General features: G+C 32.8%; 1 pseudogene; it reads right to left on the reverse strand.

Annotated features, from left to right (window-relative positions):
* Positions 1-6,558: 6,558 nt before the first annotated feature.
* On the reverse strand, positions 6,559-6,691 carry LOC145244107 (U2 spliceosomal RNA; annotated as a pseudogene).
* Positions 6,692-7,249: the final 558 nt, after the last annotated feature.

Here is a 7,249-nt window from a genome sequence, read left to right on the forward strand (position 1 = left end):
ATGTAGAAAGTGGACTCTGCGTTTACTTTCGGCAGTCTCGCAAGCTCCCGCTTTCTTTATTTTGTCCTTCAGTCCTCACATTCTATGAGCGATGTTTCTGACAAAGGGGAAAGGATCGCTGTTTTCTGGATCAGAATCTGATCATCTAACATTTATCGTTGGCTAGTTTTCGATTTGAAGTAATATTTACAGAAACAAAAAAAGTATTTCCTTGCATTAAGTGACTTAATGCCTTGTCTGGAGCGATTTCCATTAAAATATCACGAGAAACGAGTAACGCTCTCCTATACATTTCGGTATAGTACCCAATGCAAAAGAAGCCTTTTGATCGTCCGCGACTACTATTGACCTCTTTACATTTTGTATACCCTGTTAGGTCGTCCCCATAAATAATCAAATTCCACCCAATTCACATCATTAACGATTACTTCACTAACACCTTACATTCATTAACCCTTATTCTCGAGTGGCCTCCGGGCCTTGATAAGTGGTGACTCCCAAATAAAAAAATAACCCCGAGGCATATTCATCCTCATATTAATCTGCGTAATCTGTCTAACACTTATCGTTGAACAGATTGTTTTTTTTTTTAATCTCAGCAGTATTTATTTTGAGATTCCTACATCAAGTGGCTTGATGTCTTGTCTGCAACGATTTCCATCAAAATCTATTTAAAGTATCTTCGTGGTTTTTGCTGTATTTTTTACTTTTGTCCGTCATTTACAAGGAATACTGTGACTGAAGTAAAATGAGCTACTGTGGTAGGGGCCAGTTTTACAGGTGAAACCTAAATGGGGAGATGGGCAACAAGATTTTTGTTCACATTACATTTAAATTAGCAATGAGGGTATTCCAAGAGCAGGCAGTTCAAGAAAAGAAGCTATTGGAGTAAGAATCTTCCAAAATCTAAGGAGCTCTACAATAGAAGGATAAGGCTTTGCTGCAAGTTGGATGGGTCGGAGGTATTTTCGTATAGGGGATTAATTGTAGTAATTTAATAAATCTTTTTAATAACTTTCATGCAATCTGCGCTTAGAATTAGGCACATATAGAGAGTGGGAGAAATCGTATAGTGTGGTTGTAGCCAGTCGAGATTTTTTGTGACAGTTTGGCCAAGGGGGACCATAGATTCGAGCTCAGTCGAGCACTTGCCATGAAAATAACGATAGAGAAGAGAGAGGCTCGTAGCGTCTCTTCTGTGGGAAAGAGGCTTCAAGGAATAGAAACGGCCATTGCTTATTAGGTTAAAAAGCCGGTTTTTACTGAAGATTGAAACTTCATCCTGCAGAAGACTTAGCAGTGATTGTACCGTTACACTTTCATCAGTTGCGCTAAGTACACTTTGGAATAACTATTAACTAACGCTGCTCTCGGCTAGATAATATGTCCAAACTCTCTCAAGTGGAGGTAGCACCGAATGACATCAAGTTATAACTCTTAGAGAGATGGACATTTATTTACGACGTCTACGAGATGTGGAGCGCTGATAAAAGGGCAAAGAAGATAAGACCCGGAGTCAAAAGAGAGAAGATAAGGAAAAAGAGTCGACTGGTTGACATAATCTAATTCAACTTCCTAGCAGTAGCAGCAGCAGCGGAAGCCGGAGAAGGGGAGGTGAAAAAAGAAAAGAAGAGGAGGAATAGTTAAAACGAGCAAACCTGCAAATAATGTGATATCTGTTATCATTTTAGATAACGGTTAAAAATATCACACGTAAATTATTTTCGGACACACACACACACACACACACACATACCCACACAAACCACACAAACATACCTATTATTATTATATCAAATCTGAATAAATTAGCGTTCGTTATCCTTAGGCTCTTCCTTGTATATTCTAATCATACTCATTAAAATAAGATTTGAAATCGTAATGTTTGAAATTGTAAATGTTTTAATTAGCTGTATTTTCCAAACAGCCCATCAAGTGGCCCATCTCTTCTGAAATTTCCACCTGAGATTTTTTTTCTTTTTTCACCTGAAGGTTTTGTACACCTCTCCTCTCGTTCTTGTTCTATTTGTTGTCTATTACGCTCGCACTCATCACTCTCTCTCTCTCTCTCCAATCACACACATTCCCCCTCTCTTTGTTTACAAACAATCGAGGATAAAAAAATAAAAACCGAAAAAAATATTAGATTGTAAATTACAAACAAAGGAAATATTATAACAGGCAGTGATACTATTGTACGCGTAGTTTGAGAGGAAAAGAGGGCAAATATAAATACTAAGAGAAACATTTAGTGAGCAGAAATGAATTATACTTGTTTATATGTATATATATGCTTTACAAACTAACTTTGCTGAGTTGTACAATCTAACCCTAGCTAAATGGGTGACGAAACGGTCAGCTTTTCCTAGTATATATATATATATATATATATATATATATATATATATATATATATATATATATATATACGTTTTATTTTTTATTACCGTTTTTTGTCTGTTCAGTTACATTTTTGTTTCAGCTACGCGACCGTTTTTTGGCCGTTATGTAGCCTCCTCAGACTTTTCTGTAAAGTCTGAGGAGGCTACATAACGGCCAAAAAACGGTCGCGTAGCTGAAACAAAAATGTAACTGAACAGACAAAAAACGGTAATAAAAAATAAAACGCATATTTGCTCTACAACAGTATCGAGCACTTTCTTTAGGTTTTTATTAATTACCATTTCTACTATATATATATATATACATACATACATATATATATATGTATATATATATATGTGTGTGTGTGTGTATGTATGGGTGTGTGTGTTATTAAAACCTTGAGGTTTTAATAATAAAAAACATATTTGGCTCTACTAATGTACTGAGCACGCTTTATCCTTGTTTTTTTACCACATAGACCTCTTTATATATATATATATATATATATATATATATATATATATATATATATATATATATATATATATATCGTCAAGGGTGTGAGTTCCATATAAACTGTTGATTTAATTTGAATAAAATAAAATACGCATAAAGTGTGTCCGAAAGCCAAATCACAACGTAATATTAGAAAAATAAACAAATATTTCAATATATTTTGGAGCTAAACTACATGTTGTTTCATTTCTTTTCTTTTCTTCTTTCTACACACACACACACACACACACACACACACACACACACACACACACACACACACACACACACACACATATGTATTTATTTATTTTATTTATTTATTTTTTTATTACATTTTCACCCCAAACAAGCCACATTGCCACTTTGGTGTAGGGGGGCTACTATCATGAACATAAGCTACTGGGGTACTATGTAGAAAGTTGGGCAGTAAGAAGTCAGTTCACGTTACACTTGAACTTCTGCATGTCAGTAAAGTTGGGGAAGCAGGGAGCCGGAATGGAATTCCAAAGTTTAACGGTTCTGGGGAAGAAACTACTGGAGTAGAAAGCTGTCCTACATCTAAGGATCTCCACTGTGTAGGGGTGGATTTAGCTGCTTGTCGGGTTTGTGGAGGGTATTTACGTCGTGGGGGCGCAAGTGCTTGCAGTTCGTCAGAGCATTCACCATTAAAATACTTATAGAACAAGCAGAGAGACGCAACATTTCGTCGGTTGGACGGAGGCTGCAGCTTAGATGACAGTCCAGGACCTATTTAGTTGGCGACTCTCTAGCAGTGTCAGAAATTTCGTGAAAATAGTGAATAATTCCACCCCATCTTTCCAAGCTTATAACTCCTCGAAAAATGTAATTCAAGCCCTAATTTTTTTTTCAATTAAAGGAGCAAGGACCAAGGTTTTATTAAAAAACAAAACAAAACAAAACAATGTGTTTTTTTTTAAAAAAAGGTTTTAAACTTCGGACTTTACAGGTAAATTTCTAAAAAAGCGATTTTTTTTTGTTTTAAATTTGAATATATTATTTATTGACCTTTTCTCTTCAATTTGTGATATATAAAACTCCACGACATAAATTAATTATTTACTTTTTAATAGACATTTCAAAATGAGAGGCGTGAATTATTCGACCCCCTATCTTTCTAAGCTTATAACTCCTCGAAAAATGTAATTCAAGCCCTAATTTTTTTTTCAATTAAAGGAGCAAGGACCAAGGTTTCATTAAAAAAAAAAAAGACAAAAAGAAACAATGTGTTCTTATAAAATAAGGTTTAAAACTTCGGACTTTACAGGTAAATTTCTAAAAAAGCGATTTTTTTTTGTTTTAAATTTGAATATATTATTTATTGACCTTTTCTTTTCAATTTGTGATATATAAAACTCCACGACATAAATTAATTATTTACTTTTTAAGAGAAAGTTGAAAATGGGTGACACTTGGGGGGGGGCGTGAATTTAAAAAAAAACGTTTGTCTAAAATATTATATTCGGTTTATTGGAAAGAACATAAAATTTCACATTGACCCTGAAAATATCGTAAAAATAGAATCAATAGAAAAATTTTGATAGATTTTTAAAATTTAAAAATTTAAAAATATTGAGTTTAAAAATTGAAAAATATTGAGTTCGGAAAATTCATTACTGTTTTTAAAAAAAAAATATTTTTATTACTTTTAAAACAACTGTAATAGTTTATTTTGGAAGTATAATCCATAAAGAAAATAAATAACCCACTTTTAACAGAGAAATTACGAGATTTTTATATTGTATTCGCAGTTTCGTGTTAGGGGTGTCAAAAATTCCTACAAAAATTCTGATACTGCTAGCGACTCTCTTTTGAACCTTGTCTAGGAGTGAGAGACTAGTAGCAGATGCACCAGCACAAATATGACAACAATACTCTATACAATCGCGAATGGTGGCCTTATAGAGGTACAGGATACTTTCAGGCGTTAGTAGCTTTCGAGCACGGTAGAGAGAGCCTACCTTCTTCTCAGTGGTCCTGGCAATGCTCTCAATGTAATTGTTCCAACTCATGTTTTCTGTGAACGTTAGGCCGAGTAGTTTAAAAGAAGTACTTTCAGATAATGAATATATATATATATATATATATATATATATATATATATATATGTATGTATGTGTGTGTTTGTGTGTGTTTGTGTGTGTGTGTGTGTGCGCGTACATAAGATATGATTGTTTTAGTAAGAAAGGACAAATATCATTTCTGGTTTTCTTATCATATCCTAATTTCTATTATTGGAATATTTCATTGGGAAACAAAACGTTAAGTGACAAGCGCAGTGACCTGAATATAAGCGAAATATCCCCACTTGCTGACTGGAAATAGCATAGCAAACCAGGCTACATCGAAAAGAAAGACGTGCCATCTGCATTGGGAAAAGAAATATCTTTACAACGAATAGTTCTCTGGCAGGAATGGAAATCGATGCAAGTGGATAAAGAATCCCTTACTGATCTAACATAATATATATATATATATATCTATATCTATCTATCTATCTATCTATCTATCTATCTATATCTATATATATATATATATATATATATATATATATATATATATATAGTTTTAAAAAATATAATTATCCACTGACACGTATCTCGTCGTATACGACTCATCAGAGTGGCTGATGAGTGGTAGACGACAAAACACGTGTCAGTGGATAATTATATTTTAAAAAACAATATATATGCAGCTCTCCATATGGGGGTACCAAATTGGTTAAAAGGAAATTTATTCCCAACACGCATTTAGGTAAAAAATGCACTTTCCCAAAAAAGCGAAGTCGTTCAAAACATATCGCAAAAACAAAAACAAACAACACCTCTCTCTCTCTCTCTCTCTCTCTCTCTCTCTCTCTATATATATATATATATATATATATATATATATATATATATATATATATATATATATATATATATATATATATAAGGACTAGGTTCTTCGGTAGAAAACAACCATTTATTAAGTCGCCTGAAGAAAACTTCTGGTTTTAACCGATCGCTTGTCTAGAACGTTAATATATCCACTGCCTCGACTATGTAATTTTTTTTTATATTAATAAACAATATATCACACTCTTCTTTTGTTGAGCACTTTTAATAACCCCATTAAATTCATTTGTAATCAGTCTTGAATACGTTGATATATATATATATATATACAATATATATATATATATATATATACAATATATATATATATATATATATATATATATATATATATATATATATATATATATATATATATAGGATTAGTTTTTTTGGAAAAAGAAATCCAGCAGAGTGCTCAATTAAAAGAAAAATCCGAAAATAAGAGCGTATTTATATTTTGTATTTAATTATCAAGCTCTATTCAGCCAATACTCATCTAGATGAGTATCAGATAGATGAGCATTGTCTTAAGAGAGCTTAATATGGATATCTTAAACCGTCCTTATTATCGGGCTTGAAACCGACGGTACCAATGACTTGTCTCATTTAACAACTTTCTGTACACAAAATACAATATATATATATAATATATTGTTCGGATAATTGGTTTACAAAAGAACAAAACAAACGTCGCTCATCATAATTGAAAGAGTACCTATTTACTATGCCTCCCCACGGTACAGAGTTAGACACCAGGGTCGTTTTTTTTTACGTGGAGAAAAGGTACAAAAATAAAAATTGTCTCAGTCGTGAAGGATTTCTCCTCCACCGAAAGAGAACAAGAAAATGAAGTGCAGCATCGGAAGAACAGATACTACACTTTGATCTTGACCAAAAGGCCAAGATGGAGTAGCTCGAATAAGAGTAGGAAGAGATAAAAAAAAAAGTGTAAAAGAAACAAGAGCTAAAAAGAAAAGGAGAAAAGGAAAAAAAGAAGAAAGAAAGAACAGAACGACAGAGGAAGAACGAAGGGATCAGTGTGCTTACATCACTATAAGGAATGCGGGTGACAACATTTGAAATTTACTAAGTTTAAGAGTGTTTAAATTAACGTGTCAAAGAAAGAAGTCAACGTAAGGGTGTTGGATAAAGACAACTTAAAAAACAGGGGTTTCAGTGAGGCATACATACATATACATATATGTGTACCAGCAATCCAGCCGGACACATACACAGATGTACGCACATATGTGCGAAAAGAATTAATAAAAATCTTACACGACCTCATGTAAAGGTAATAAGACTGTATTCTCTTAGACATAAATCATATTAATCACAACGAGGTTAATAATTTAAAATTTAAAATTAAAATTTCCAGTAATAAAAATTAAAGCGCTTAAAATAATAATAATGATAGGAATGAAACTACTACTACTACTACTACTACTACTACTACTACTACTACTACT

This window comes from Euprymna scolopes, chromosome 22, assembly GCF_053919585.1.
Source record: "Euprymna scolopes isolate OS-2025 chromosome 22, ASM5391958v1, whole genome shotgun sequence".
Lineage (NCBI taxonomy): Eukaryota > Metazoa > Mollusca > Cephalopoda > Sepiida > Sepiolidae > Euprymna > Euprymna scolopes.